Here is a 16,997-nt window from a genome sequence, read left to right as displayed (position 1 = left end):
CCTACTTCATCGATCAAGAAGCAATTAAATAAACAATATTTGCAGGGAATATTGGAATAGAACAGCACAGTAGTTAGATGTCAACATTAGGTAGTATTAGATCCATGCACAGATATTTTATATTAAAGGGACATTCCTGAGTTTGCTGCATTGTAAAATAAATTTTCTTGTTTAGAATATCAGTATCTGTATATTCAATGTGTTTCTGGTCGTCTTAATATTTGTAAGAAGCCCAAACTGGATTTTGTCTTCAAATAATTTTAAATAAAATTAAATTTAACCTAGTACAAATATCAGAACGATCAGAAACACGTTTAATATACAGCCACTAATATTTTATGCAGAAAAATATATTTGATATGTAATTACAATCGTTAAAAAGTCTCTGTTAGTTAATATAATCTTTAAAATTGCAGCAAACTCAGGAATGTCCCTTTAATACATATAAAATAAATATGATTATAAATGTCAAACAGCGATCTTTTCGCACATTTCTAAGTTAAACTATATTCAGATGAATGTGCGTAGTATCGCTTTTACATCAATAAGCATATTACAACGTAAAAGCATTGTTGACGTCACGCCAAAGAAATATTGGCAGGGAATAGAAGTAGCCCAGAACTATGTACAGTAATAATCCATTGTCCGTCACCGGTAGGATTAATGATGCCAAAAAAAAAAAAAAAAAAAAAAAAAAAAAAAAAGAAAAGAAAAGAAAAAAAAGAAGAAAAAAAGTATATATATATATATATTCGTGCACTGAAATACAAGCCAGTTCTTTGTCAAATTCAAAATGTCGGTCATCATTATTGGATGTTTTAATAAAACAAAAACATTTAGTAGTAAATAAAATTATTGGGATTTATATTTATTTTTGTTTGGGACTAGGGTTTTTTAAGTCAAGGTAAAATCGTTTCATTTCACAACAAAAATTAATATTTTGTTCATTATACATCTCTGTGTGAATGTATTTTAAAGCTCCAACATCGGGGTTTATATATCAGGAACGTAGCTAGCGCGGGGGTGGTGGCGGTGTCAAGGGGGCAGTTGCCCCCCCCCCCCGAAAAAAATCCGGAAAGCATTATAGAAACTTAAAGAAAATTCTCTTCTTAACTGTTTTAGACTATTAACTACTCAGTTCACACACCCCCCCCCAACAAAAAATCCTAGCTACGACCCTGTATATATGCTAGTTAACCATTTTATTTAGAAGAGACTAATCTTTTCGTCTACAGCGGCGAGTTATGGAATATACAACAATTTATTATTATTTAGTTTTTTAATAAAATAGAAGAAGTAGATCGTGCACAATTTTAAGAGGATTCCTAATTTTAATAACGTACAGCATTTGTTTTAATACAATATAATATTATGTAGCTGTTGCATGGGCGTCATTTGCAAGGAAAAAGTGGGGGGGGGGACAATTGGGTTCTAACAATATTTCGTGCGACTAATCGCGAGTGCCCTAGGCGTGAAGCGACTCTAGGGGGGTCTGGGGGCATGCCCCCCCCCCATAAAATTTTGAAAAATGAAGGTCATTGTGGCTGTCTGAGAACATTATTTAGAGTAAAGTGGGGGGGGGACATCAGATATTGCCCCCCCCCACTGCTAAAAGTGGGGGGGAACATGTCCCCCCTGTCCCCCACCAAATGACGCCCATGAGCTGTTGTGCAATATGAATTAAAAATATTTAGGCGTCATTGTAGGCAGTAAAAATAATCGGATCACAGATGGTCTCTACGAGTACTCGGGCACGGGCAGAGTCCAGCAAGAATCGAGTGCGTTCACAGGACTCTTAATACTCGTTTAAGCAACAGCACTCTTTTATATATATATATATATATATATATATATATATATATATATATATATATATATATATATTCTCTCATCATCATCTCATGTAAATGTCGGGTACTCGGGTTCGGGTCGAGTCTAACCCTTGGGTACCAGAGTCCAATATTTTGGATTCGTGAAGGCCCTAGATCACAGCATTAAGATCTTCTCCATCTATATAAAAATGACACTTCTAAACTAAAAGGAAAGCGGGTCGTAGTCCAATATCCTTGTGCGCAATAGATCTAGGATCTATACCAGTTAGTGGACCCATTGAGCTGGTCCTAGACAGTGCTCCACAATCCTGCCTGTGTGATTGTGCATATATAAAAAAACAAATCCCTTGCTGCTAATCAAAAGGAATAGCTCATGTAGTAACGAACGCGAGTTTTTTTCTCATATGTCATTTAACCGTAAATGAAAAGTGTCGAGTGCGTCGTTGAATAAAGCATTTCTTCCTTTTGAAATAAAAAGGGCATTTTTCTGGGAACAACCTTTGCCTGTTACCCCCACCTACGTTAAAAACAACTATGATCCGTCTTATTTTCTTACACAATTACAGCGAATCAATTCAAAATCGATGTCAGTTAAAAGGTTTCTGCACAAACTCGAAAACACCCTTTTCAGATAATGTACAGCAATTATACTATGAACATACCAGCATTACATTTGTATTAACGATATCCGGCCATTAATGTCGGTTTTATTCTCGCAACTATCCACTGTAAATAATACCCGTAGCGTTTTGAACTTTGAACATTTTGTTTTCTAAGTCCCAGTGGACTACTTCATTAACAATGATGTTACAGGGTTATACAATGTCGTTATCAATACAGAATTTTATTGTCAAGTTCATGTTGTGGTGAAAATATGTTCTGAACCAATTGGTTTTATTGATTTTCAGTACAGAATGATCGAGTACAATCATATACCATATAATATATGAAAATGCGGAATATTATAATATTCTTCTGTTACCTGGGCCCCGTTCCACGAAGCGATCTTAGCCCTAAGATCAACTTAAGTGCATAGGGTAGCTATGCGCTTAACGGGGCATTCCTGAGTTTGCTGCATTGTAAGATGTTTCCGACTAATAAAATATTTCTACGATTAAACTTACATATTAAATATATTTTCTTGTTTAGAATATCAGTGTCTGTATATTCAATGTTTTTCTGATCGTCTTAATATTTGTGAGAAGCCCAAACTGGATTTTCTCTTCAAATAATTTTGTACGTACAAAAAAAACTATTTTAGGAAATAAATTGAAATTTAACCTAGTACAAATATTAGAACGACCAGAAGCATGTTTAATATACAGCCACTAATATTGTATGCAGAAAAATATATTTGATATGTAATTACAATCGCTAAATAGTATCTTGTTAGTCGATAACATCTTAAAAATTGCTGCAAACTCAGGAATGTCCCTTTAAGGTAATCTTAGGGCTAAGTTCGCTTCGTGGAACAAGGCCCTGGACTTTTGTTAATTAAATTTAATACTCGACAAAACAGAATATTTATTTTTGACAGTTAGTAGTAATTACTTGCTTATTTGCTGCTATTGTGTAATGTCGGAGCTCTGTCATTCATTATACTAATTGTTTAAAGGGATATTCCCGAGTTTGCTGCATTGCAAGATGTTTCCGACTAATAAAATATTTCTACGATTAAACTTACATATTAAATATATTTTCTTGTTTAGAATATCAGTGTCTGTATATTCAATGTTTTTCTGATCGTCTTAATATTTGTGAGAAGCCCAAACTGGATTTTCTCTTCAAATAATTTTGTACGTACAAAAAAAACTATTTTAGGAAATAAATTGAAATTTAACCTAGTACAAATATTAGAACGACCAGAAGCATGTTTAATATACAGCCACTAATATTGTATGCAGAAAAATATATTTGATATGTAATTACAATCGCTAAATAGTATCTTGTTAGTCGATAACATCTTAAAAATTGCTGCAAACTCAGGAATGTCCCTTTAAGGTAATCTTAGGGCTAAGTTCGCTTCGTGGAACAAGGCCCTGGACTTTTGTTAATTAAATTTAATACTCGACAAAACAGAATATTTATTTTTGACAGTTAGTAGTAATTACTTGCTTATTTGCTGCTATTGTGTAATGTCGGAGCTCTGTCATTCATTATACTAATTGTTTAAAGGGATATTCCCGAGTTTGCTGCATTGCAAGATGTTTCCGACTAATAAAATATTTCTACGATTAAACTTACATATTAAATATATTTTCTTGTTTAGAATATCAGTGTCTGTATAATTCAATGTGTTTCTGTATTTGTAAGAAGCCCAAACTGGATTTTGTCTTCAAATAATTTCGTACGTACGAAAAAATCTTTTTGGAAATAAAATAAAATTTAAGCTAGTATAAATATTAGAACGATCAGAAACACGTTTAATATACAGCCACTAATATTTAATGCAGAAAAATATATTTGGTATGTAATTACAGTCGTTAAAAAGTCTCTCTTAGTCGACATCTTAAAAAATTGCAGCAAACTCAGGAATGTCCCTTTAAAATAAATGAATGCGTGAAATACGTATAGCCAATACGGGCACAGCACAAGACTTCTTCATCCTTCCTGCGGTTTGATACACAAGGTGAAAAAACCCCGTCTGATAAATCAATGTTGGAAACTGCTTAATGCGAAGACCAAATGGCATTCGGCTTCGCATCAAATAACTTGATATATTTGTTATCAAACAACGTATTATTATGTGCAGGATGTTTTGGCGTTGATTTAATCTTAGTGGCATACTGCAGATGAAGATTCGCACGTCTAGCACTCAGACTAGATTCGTGTGCATCAACGTACGAGCTCTGGATAGGAGATGTTCTGAAAGCACCAAGACAAAGCCTACGTCCCTAGTTGTGTATAGGATCTAGCATCTGCAAGTATGACTTGCGTGCTGATCTGTATACAATGGATCCATTGTCAAGTTTTTATCTCACTAGAGATCTCTATAGCCGGAACATAACCTTTGTATCTGCTCGCCATCCAGTCTTGTCAATGATTTAAAATATCGAGGGCCTTTAAGCCCTGTTTTAACATACTGTAAATGACGAACAAAAGATAGCCTCCTGTCAAAAATTACCCCGAGACATTTGGTCTCCTTCACAACTGGAATTGGATATTTGTCTAGAAACAGCTGAGCATCTAAATAGTGAACTCTTTTCTGTGCATACAGTCTTCGATTATGAGATTTGAAATCCATTGTTGAAGTTTATTCAAACAAAACTGCAACTGAGGTTCAATGATCTATCATACTAGAAGACCTGAAGGAAATCTGAAAAAAAATCGACATATAACGAACTAACAACACTGGGTGGTGCTATAATTTTGCACACAAAATAAAGTTACTGACAGTATGCTACTTGGAGACACACCCATCTTTTGGGAGTCAGAATCAGATAACGTAGATTCCACTCGTACCTTGAAAGACCTATTTTAAAAAAAACGAAATTAGAGATAAAGTCAGGCATACGACCTCTTAGGCCCATGCCATGGAGGTCTTTCAAAATTCCACACGTCCACGTGGTATCATGAGCTTTCTCCAGGTCAAAAAAGACCGATATCGAATGCTGGTTATGGATGAAAACATCCGTAACAAAACGTTTCATAATCGACCGTGCTACATCTATATCTGAACCCCAATTTGTGGGTCTCCAGGTACCAGACAAGTCTACGGTTGATAATTCTTTCCAGTGTTTTACAAATGCAACTTGTCAAAGCGATAACTGGTTGGATCCTGGACAATACAGTGTCATCCGTTCTGCACCCTCAAAGAAGGACTGCCACTCATTACGTAAATCTGATACTAGCATAGAACAAAGTTCATTGGAATAAATACAGCTGTGATGACATGTACTCATGAATCACTGTCAAAATAGTGAAGTTACCAGGTGTTCGGGAAATATGAGCATATCCATTATCCTGTCCCACTGGTGGAACCCAAAATGAGTACTGCCACCACAGATGTCAAGTCCATCACTTTCATCTAAAACGATAAAAAGATAAATATGCAAGGGTTTCACCAAAGTGATATAAAAGTATGCACAAGTTCAATATATGGAATATCATCAGCCATCATTTTCGTCAGTGATGCATCGTATTTAGTTGATATAGTCTCCAAATGTGTTGTATGTTACGAGTATGACGACACAAATGTTTTAAACGTTGACACATATTTATAAAATAACAACAACAAAGAGATACTTAACGATCCAACTTTATTATCAATCCACAGAAGTGCCAGGTAGGTTTTAGAAAACATGGGTATAAATAACCCTGACATGGGGTCACATTTATAGGGCTGAGTGAGAATTGTCAATTGGTTAACACCAATTCTCCATTAACGAAACTAGTTAACTGGACCATATAATCGATCGTACTTTGGAGAACAATAACTAAAGAGCAAGCTCAATAATGACAGCCATGTTAATACGGTCGATCAAAGGGAAATTTATTCCAGTTTTATAAGTCCATAGGAAATAAAATTAAAATTAACCTAGTACAAATATTAGAATAATCAGAATAACGTTTAATATACAGCCTCTAATATTTTATGCAGAAAAAATATACTTGATATGTAATTACAATCGTTAAAAAATCTCTTTTAGTGAATGACATCTTAAAAATTGCAGCAAACTCGGGAATGTCCCTGTAAAGGACCATCCTCCTCGGTGTGAACATTGTCAGTGTTCACTGACAGTGCGCCACATTTTGGTGGATTGTGATCATCTGAAGCCGACCAGAAATGATATATTTGGCAACAGAAATATTTTGGAATCTTTTAAATTCAATTTTAAAATTTTTAAAACACTGATTTCATTTTAAAATGTACTTTACCTTGATTTATGTATTGTAGTATACTTTCCCCTACAGCTCCTTACACTGTGGTTCTAATTATTACAAATAATAGTTTCAAATACTTACCATTTGTGACACCCAATAGCCGATGTATTTTTCGTACTGGGGTGTCGTTAAACATTCATTTATTGAGGGTAATCTGGCGCACAGTCGGTGTACACTGACAATGTCCACACTTATGAGGAGGGTCCTTCTTTATAACATATGCATGCGTCAAATATCTCAGAATAATGCGTGAATTCTCTGTAATTTAAATATGACGAAATATAAACATTTCAAGCTACATACCTGTCTTAGTCCAGTATGCTTATGCCGTTTAATGGAAGAGATATGGCCATTGTGACAACCAACCCGTGTGACAACCAACCCCGGTCTCCCCTACAATACATGCCACTCTGTGCCTGAAATACTATTGATCTAACACATATTGTATGCCAAATGTCATTGGGGTAACGTGTCCCTACATCACTTCTTACTATAAGATCATTAGGCAGCATTATCAATTCTGGTTTGATATGGACAAAACCAATGCAGATGCCGAGTGTATGAGCCCAGATATAGTGTAGCATGCGCAAAACTCGATCACGAAAATACTTTTTAAATTAAGAAGTACTTGAGTACTTGTCCCACGGTTTACTTGTCATTGGTGTAACAACTGAAAAATACAACCAACTTCTCCCTGGAAGTTCAGACAGTTTCCTACAGGTGGCAGCAGAGAAGCAAGACCTCAAGTGTTAAGCTGAAGGACATTAGTTTGTTGATTTGTTTGCCTGTCCTGGGAGTGGCAGTCATCCTACAGGCGGTGCAAGAAGGATGGAGTAGTCTTATGCCGTGCCCGCATCGGCCATACATATTTGACGCATTCATTTATTTTCCTCATCCTCAGTGTGAACATTGTCAGTGTACACTGACTGTGCGCCACATTTTGGTGGAGTGTGATTATCTCAAGCCGACGAGAAATGATATATTTGGCAAAAGAAATGTTTTGGAATCTTTTAAATTCCATCCAGAATTAATTGTAACGTTTTTAAAACACTTTGACTTCTATACAAAGTTTTAAAATACACTTAACTTGATTTTATATATTGTATTATCCCACACACACATCTCCTTACACTGTGGTTTTACATAAATATATATAAATAATATTTTCATTTATTACCCATATGGGCTCAAATATATGGGGTAATATTTTTTCGATCTCTGCAGTGTGCAGATTGCTTATACAGCCACTGATTGGCTGGCTTAAAAGGCTCGGGTTTACAACATTCATTCACTCGGGATAGATAATTCATAATTTATCGTAGCTCGTTAGTTATTCTCTAAATACTTACCATTTGTGACACCCAATAGCCGATGTGTATTTTTGGTGCTGCCGCCGCTGAAACCTCCAAAAGTTGCTTCTCCCTACAAAATACTATATCCAAATAATTCCATGTACTACCATTTTATAAATGTCTTTATTGCAAAAACTAATAAGGGTGGCCCATGGGTTAGCACCATTTTTGATTTCAGTAATGTGTGTTGTAATAAATATACGGACGTCCAAAAGAAACTATACAAGACTTGGGAGACTACTGAAGAAAATTAAAATATGTTGCATGTTCCAAAGCTATATACTAGTATATATGTGTGGTGTTTTGGCATGATGTGAATAAAATGTCATTTCCACTATCCAAATTATAAAGAGTAAAATACATGTTAACATATAACGCCCTATTTATACCATGCACATATTAGACGTAGTAAAATATTAGGCTATGTTCACGGAGTACAGTGTTTCGGATCAGTGAACCTCCAGACCATTGAACCTTCGGACTATAGAGCGGTCCCCTTTAGGAATGAATGGATGTTTAACGACACCCCCAGCACAAAAATTGGCTATTGGGTGTCACAAATGGTAAGTATATGGAACCTGGGCAGTAATTAAAGCCCAGGGCCCCGTTCCACGAAGCGATCTTAGCACTACTATCGTCGTAAGTACCTACTATCGCGACCGTAACTTTTTCCTACGATGACCAACACGTTCCACGAAGCGGCGTAGCTTACTATCGTCGTAAGTTACGGTGAAAATTAACAATAGGTCAGGAGCAACCTTAGTTACTACTATCGCGACCGTAAACTGAACGCTGCAAAACTAAAATCGCTACGTTTTTTCTATTGACGGAAGAAACGGAAAAAGTTTATAAAAAGGAACGTGTTTTTAGGGATAGGACAAGGCTACTGGACACTCTTTCCGACAATGAACTGATTGCTAGATACAGATTGCCCCGTATTGCTATTTTGTCGCTGACTGACATGGTGAGGGAAAGCTTGCAGTCGGCGACTCGGCGTTCACAGCCCGTATCACCGGAGATTCATGTATTTAATAACATTGCGTTATTTGAGTAAGGGTGAGGTTTTTTTTGGAAATTGCGGATCTGCAGTGGTGCAGTGGTGCATTGCTGTAAGAGTGGATCGGATTCTCCAAGCAATTTTAGCGTTGCAAGAAAATTACCTGGGTTTATGGCCTCATCCAATACATTCTCGACTTTACCTCACAGTCCAATACACTGTCTACCACAATGAAGAATGGACTTGGCAATCATTTTTACGATGTGTCTGTTTTCTGTTATTCTGCTTTGCCTTGATCGATCCAATACGCAGTGAATCCCTTTGTTTGGTGTTTCAATGGAACTTTTGAAGTGGGTGGCATCACTTAAAGCAGAACAATGATAGACGGTTTTTGCGTGTTCGCTTAGTACCTCATGCAGCTTTGTCCACTTCGTAAACGGTTTGTTCACCATAGCACCTTTACTTCCCCTATCCTTGACTAACGGAGCACAGCACACGCAAAACACGCCATCGAGTTTTGGACTGTACAGAAGCCATAGATACCGTTGAAGCCAGTGATATTCGAATGAACGATTACATCTATTCATGTAGCAAGTGGGGAAAATATATTAAAAGGATGGACGGTAATTATTCACCAGCAGGTGGAACTTTTGACCTGGACTAAGATCATCAATGGCAGTCTGGATCTCTTTATTGTTCATGGTATCGCAAATAATCTTGCCGATGTCATCAATTACATGTAGAGGCGTGGTGTCCACTGGTGGAACAGATGTCGCAGTATGCATGCAATAACTTGGCAAATTAGGGGCTGCTGGCGGCTCGTCTGAGGTTGACCGACTAGGGGCTGCTGGCGGCTCGTCTGAGGTTGACCGACTAGGGACTGCTGGCGGCTCGTCTGAGACTGACCGACTAGAGATCGGAGATGAAGAACTGGAGTGGGAATTTGGTCCAGAAGGAGAAGACGGCACATGATCTTTGTCATCAAATTGAAGTTCTGTAGAATATGGGACGATTAGTGAATGCAGGGTAACTGCTCTTTGTACTGGACTGGCTCCCATTGCGACCGCCATCACTGATTGCATGACACTTTTGGGATGTGATGATTTTACAACAGTTTTGTTATTGAATGGCACAATCAGGTTGTAGTGACCTGCAGCAACAGCTGTATCCATCTTGTATTGGATACGCACTGGGGTTCGCCCACTATAGTGATCGGTTGGTATTACTGCTATAACATTAAAATCATTGCCCCTGTCCTCATAAATACGGATAGGGAGTTTCAGGATGTATGCTGCTCCCATAATCTCTAAATTCCCCGCATACTCAAAGACATGAGCCATTTTAGTGAGCCGTGTTTTCATTGAAGAATACTTAACTCCAACTCCTTTGTCTAACAGAAATGGGTACTTTTTGGCATTTAGCTCCAGGTATGAACATTCGCTGTTCAAGGTAGAGACCACTTCTTGGCGGAGAATATCTGCCCACAGCTTTTCTTGTTTGTCGATTTGAATATCAGACGGTACCCCTGTGTTTTTTCGCGGAGTGACTTGCAGATTGGGGAACATGTGAATTGAAAGACAGCGAAAGAAACACCTTCCATCGCCCACCACCTGCACAACTCTGTAGTCACGCTTAGAGAGACCTTGTTGGCTGTCTGATGTTGATGAGTGACTCAGAGGCTCAACTCGTGATCTGTGTGGGAATAAAAGAAGACACAATCTGTCAAAGTTCTGTCAATAACATTGTTAAACTAGCCTATATAGAGATAGTTTTCAGAAAAAAACATTGTCTCCCCCGCCAATAATTGATCGCGGTTTGTACCAAAAAATGTAAGGGCCAGAAAAGGTAATTCTTAATTAAAAAACATTCTGATTTACTAATAATATTTTATTCATATTTTGAATAGAGTAGCGTTGTCATAATAGGAAAACATAGATGAAAAAAAATAGGGGGTCACGGACTAAATTACTAAGTGCTGCCCAAATAAACGACTGCCCTATTGTCCATCTGCAGCCAAGCACAATAAAATTGATAAATTGGGAAAATGACGTTAGATCACGTAATATTTGTTAGTTCATGTAATTTTCGCCAGGGAACTCCCTCGACTCCCTTTAAATCACCGACATACACCCACACACCCAATAGTAATATTGTTTCTGTGTACACTGGAGGGCGGCCCGGCCGGCCACCCCACCCTGGGTCATGCTGTATGTACAACTAATGAACTTGTTCAACGTTCTTGAAATTGTACATGCTTGAGCTTGGCCCCCCCCCCCCCCCCCCCCCCCTCAAAAAAAAAAACTAGAGGTCGTCCAGAGGATGATACTTTGCGAAAACTGTTGCTGATTGGTAGAAACAGTTGATAGATAGTTGGACAGGTTGAAAGTTTACAGGTTGGCAGGTGGACTCAGCTGAGATATAAAATGTAAAACTTTCAAAAACTGGCCTCTACTTCATAATGGGAATATTCGTTGCCATGGAAACCTATTTTACTTTGTTATCATATCTTAAATTCTGCACACAGATTGCCACATCGAGTAGAGATATACTGTAATTGTTTTATAATTTTAGAAATCGCTTCCAATATTTGTTAGAGATCAAAATTTAGGTATAGAACTTTTACATGTTAAATTTAAAATATTGACGTATTTTTTATGACGTCAATTATAGGTTCGCTCGAGTTTTTATTGTTTTATCAGATAGGGTATCCAAAGACGTGAAAAAAAAAAAAAAAAAAAATTTTCTCATGTACGGTTTTTGAGTTATAACGCTACATTGTAAAACCAATGCACATTCGCAGTGACCTTGACCTTTGATCTTTGAAGGTCCCGATTTTTTTCATGCAGTCGCAATAGCTCCATAATTGTCTTTTCCAAATTTGAGCGGAATATCTTTATTATTAGTCAAGATATAAAATGTTAAACTTTTATAAATCACCTATCTCTTTATCATTGCACGAACAGTTTCCATGGCGATAAAAAAACCCACTTCTTGTCCGATTTTGATGAAATTAGCCGAGTCGAACCCCCCCCCCCCCCCCCCCCCATGTACGCCCATGAATATATGCATTACAGAATAGAGATTTTGAATCTTGGGCGAGACAGTTCAGATGAGACTTGTGAACAAATGTGATCAACTTGTGCGTTCGTTACCTACTAATGGAAAAATGTAGCGGGTTTCCTCTCTAAAATGTTTGACATCCAGTAGCCGATGATTAATAAATCAATGTGTTAAACAAAACAAAATTCTAGTTTTATCTTTCATTTAATTGCATTTATCACCGTTTCATTTCTTCTTTTTTCTCTTATTATTTTTTTTCATTACATATTTGTCCTTGAACAACAGATATCCTTGCAAACCCTGGCTGATGACTCCATTACCAGAAACATAATCAAGAGCTGAGGAAAAGTACAACAGCTCACACTGCAGGACACGGAATACTGTGGAAAGAGCATTTGGTTTACTGAAGTCGAGATTTAGGTAACAATTTGTCAAATTTTATATTCCATAAAGTGTTCTTGCTGGGTGAAAATTAAATGAGGGCGGCTGCACGATCCCCCTCCTCCCTGCCCTTTCAAAAAAACAAAACAAAAAAAAACTTTGAAAGAATTGCTGAATAAACAAAACACAGTAAGCAAAAATCATCAGTTATGACTGATTAAATCTGCAATTGCGAACAAAATATCAGACGAATCATGATAGTGTTATATTTTAATTCCACATTGCTCTAAAATGCCTCTTAGAAGTCATAATTTTTCTAATAGTATCACAAAGCCTTCCCATACCCCATGTCGCTGTATTTCCAGCAGACCACATTTTTTGTTTGCATGACATTTCTTTAGACCTGTTTGAAAGAAATAACAGCGTACCATATTTTACTTTATATATCGAGCCCTGCAAAATATTCCAAGGCTTATACATTATTAATTTTGTTCAGATAACTGCTTTCAATTCATACTGTAGTGCTAAACATGGTAAATAAACATACATACAATTTACATGTTTATACTATGACCCATGAAAACAACACGTGTGGTTCTTCATATCATTTAGACATTTTTGCACACGCGCGCACGCATACACACACATTCAGTAATAGATAATAATGATAATGGTAATAATCATGATAATGTCCAACAAAAATATTGCTTGCTTCCTATTAAATTGAAATTCTAAACTCCGATCCCACAATAACCGTATTTGTATGTAAACATTTGTTAGATGTCTGCACAAAAGTACGGGATGCCTCCCTTTTAGCCCTACAAGATGTTCCCATGTGATCATGGAAGCTTTTAAGCTCCACAACTTCTGTTTGGATTTCAAGCTGCCTAACCCTCCTGAAGTAGATGCAGACGCATTTCAAGTTGACCAGGATGCTTGTCAAGACCAGCAGGAGGGCCGGCCGATAAGACGGCAACTGATAGAGCAATATTTCTCTACTTGAGGTTTCTTTTCATTATTGGTTATTCTGAACACACTGCAGTTTGTTCTGCGATGTGACATTTGATTAAAGACTTAAGGCATAACAGAACAAACTGTTTGGTTTTTGCTACTGACCCAAAAACAAATGACCATAACAAAATACTTTCCAAATTATAATGACAATTTATTTACATAAATATCCTGAAACTGGAAATTTTAATATTTGTTCAGTTTATTTGTTATCTTTTAAAATAAATGTGTTTTTTTGTTGGGGGGAAGGGGTTCTCTTCTTTTTCTTAACAGTTATAATACTTTTAACTTTTTGGGGGAGTATGTTGACTACATTATGATAAATTATGGCATGGCATTGAAAAACACCCCCACTGTTGGACTGAAAATGTAAATACCAGATAGTTATAATTTATGTACTTGTACATGCTAAGCAAGTAATCGTGATCATATATTGAACATAAAACAATTAATGTTAACCGAGTCATAATTATTTCTTGTTGCATCTGGTTTTAGAAATCAGTATTTTGTTTCTTTAATTTATAATGTATTAGTCTTACAGCCTTTGGAGAGAGAAAAAATAGTATAATGTCTAAAGCAGTTTTCAATTGCTGTTAATTTCATTATCAGTGGAAATAATGGAAAGTCATGCATTTTCTTGGTAAATAAGTGTATGAACCATGATACAGATAATTTACAGTGGACTTTTCTTAATATAAGTACTGAAAAGTAGAATATTTAGATACTAGTATGTCAAATACCTTTATGTCAAAACAAGCTCAGTGAAATCAGATTTCCTATCAGATTATGTAATTTTGTACACACAAATTGAATTATTTACATTAACAAATTATAAATATTGCAAAACAATACCACTATCATTTCTAATTTCAAGAAAATGTGCATGAAAAAGCATTGTTATATTTCTACTTACATGTAAAAAAAAAAGAAAAAAAAAAGTATATTTAATATTTATTTCTGTAATTACATGTATACATATATATTTTTTAATTTTTTATTTTACATTGAATATATTACGTAGATTTTTATTATTTACTTTAATTTTTAGCCTTTGTACGCTTCAGTCACATACATGCCAACAGTTAGTTACTGTTCGGGAATAATAGAGTGCAGCCTTATTTGTAATGTTATTTGAAACAACATATAATCAACAGTTAACTTACACGGTGTCTTCTGTTGGTCCTGACTGTCATCATTTGACAATGGTTCTAAAAGTAAAAATAATACTTATATCATGAAAAGAAACATTTGCGTTAATAATTTGTAAATAGCATTTCCTTATATCAATTTCGAGAAATTATTAAATTGTAAAAACTTGTGGTAAATTAATTTATTTACAATTGAATGATTTACAAACTATAGTATTACAGGTAAGCAATGTCTTAATTATTAAAAAAAATATTCATTTCGTAATGTTTTTTGTTTTTTCTTATCATTACCAGGTGAAGATTCATCGACAGGTGCAAGCGAAGACGTATTGCTGGATGCGATGACATCATCTGCTGATACTAATATGCTCAAGTTGTCTAAGAATTGAATGAAATGTATTAAAATGCATGTTGATTTCAAATAACATCGGTCTAACTTGAACATCAGTTTTCTACAAGAAATGTTTAGAAAATTGTTCCCACTATTGTATCTAAAGGAAACTGAAAGTGTTTGAAAAATTAACGTAACATATACATTCACCACTCTAAAGAGAAATACATTTAAATTGTCGGTCAAGATAATGCATGTTGTCTTTTGTATTACAGTTACAGAAATGTTTAGAAAATTGTTCCCACTATTGTATCTAAAGACTGAAAGTGTTTGAAAATATACGTAACATATACATTCACCACTCTAAAGAGAAATTTAAATTGTCGGTCAGAAATGCTTAATTATTGTTACAGAGAGATATGGATACATAGAGACAGGCATTTTACCAGAAACTTAATTTTGAGAGAGATATGGATACATATATTGATATGATATGAGAGAGAGAGAGAGAGAGAGAGAGAGAGAGAGAGAGAGAGAGAGAGAGAGAGAGAGAGAGAGAGAGAGAGAGAGAGAGAGAGAGGGTTGGGGTGGAAGCCAGTACCCTAAATTCATGACCTAACTAGTGTTTCAAAAAAGACATTAATTTCTTTCATGTGCTTCTGCATATTTACATTATTATGCAAACTTTCTGCCATAAAATAATTGGAGGTACATAAGTGGCTCATGGGTTTGAAATGTTTTGAATTGGACACTGCTTTGATTAATTTTAAACAGCAGTTCTCTTACTATCGTCTACATCTGAAATGTATGAAATATATCCATTAATTTAAAGATTTTAGGGTACATAATTTTATCCTCTGTACTCTTGCAGAAACCCTGATATGTCCACAATTTTGTTCTTTAATTAATATATTATAACTGTTTTCTTTCTTTTTCAATTAACATTACCATCAACTAGTGCTGTTTCTGCACCACCTTCTATTCCCTCTATCTGAACAATTGGAATCAATGACAAGACCTATAAAAATATTGTATGTGCTTGTATAATTAATGTATGAAATGAATAAATGATGGATCGTACGTGGGTGGGTGTATATGTTTGTTATTGTGTATTGAAATGTTCAGTGTTATTGTATCACTGTGTAGCTGAAAGTTACCGATGTATTTGTTTAAAAGCTAATTATAGTTTACCTTGTCTTCAATGGCATTGAGATTAGGTGGTGCCGACCCTCCCCGTCATTGTTGACTCTCTTCTCCAAGTGGTGGCTTTCTTCCCTATCTGACATCTGCAATGTTCATACATTAATTACAATTTCTCTGTTTCAATAACTGCGCTTTAATTTGTTCTGTTGAGTGGGGTTTTTTAAAATAAATATTATGTGCCAATAAATATTGAAACGAAATTGAATTGCATGCATTTTTGTTCATTTGTCATTACAATGCAATAACAAAATTGAAAATATTAAATAAAATTCGACATTTAAAATTAATTAGTATTTGTCGTCAAATTATATTTGTGTATATTATAGAAATGTGAACAAAATGTTATCTGTAAGACAATTTGTAATAAATTCAGGCATTGAATTCGAAATAGGTTTATGTTAGGAATTCTTCACAACTGGAAAAAAAGAAGTAATATTTAGGCATTCCATCTCTTCTATTGACTCAAATCTGCTGAATTCAAAGCATAAAAGGAATCCGGAAAAACATTTAGGCCTACAATTTTTTTTTCTTACAGAATGATTAGACGGACTATATAGCCTCACCCAACTATTATTTAGTTATTTTTAATGTGCCCTAAATTACGTAATTCTATACAAAAAAGCTATATTATTTTTAAATTAAAACCACCAACTTTTCTGCTATTCCATCCCAAATGTCTATCTTTCTTTTGTTGGTTACGGTTGACAAAAACGAAGAAAATAATACAGAATGATTACTCATAACTTCGTCCGTTAATATTTCTAATTCGGAATGACTAAAGTTTGATTTTCTCACTCG

The 16,997-nt window shown here is 35.4% G+C and overlaps 1 long non-coding RNA gene across 1 annotated transcript; it reads right to left on the bottom strand.

Annotated features, from left to right (window-relative positions):
* Positions 1-14,675: 14,675 nt before the first annotated feature.
* On the bottom strand, positions 14,676-16,349 carry LOC121373915. Its single transcript, XR_005958152.1, has 5 exons — positions 16,188-16,349; positions 15,945-16,014; positions 15,682-15,684; positions 14,957-15,043; positions 14,676-14,725 (listed from the first exon to the last, which is right to left on the bottom strand). It is a non-coding gene; the product is annotated as an uncharacterized LOC121373915 (long non-coding RNA).
* Between the last annotated feature and the right edge of the window lie 648 nt (positions 16,350-16,997).

This window comes from Gigantopelta aegis, chromosome 6, assembly GCF_016097555.1.
Source record: "Gigantopelta aegis isolate Gae_Host chromosome 6, Gae_host_genome, whole genome shotgun sequence".
Lineage (NCBI taxonomy): Eukaryota > Metazoa > Mollusca > Gastropoda > Neomphalida > Peltospiridae > Gigantopelta > Gigantopelta aegis.
The sequence above is the reverse complement of the archived record's forward strand: the minus strand, read 5'-3'. Positions and strand labels throughout refer to the sequence as shown.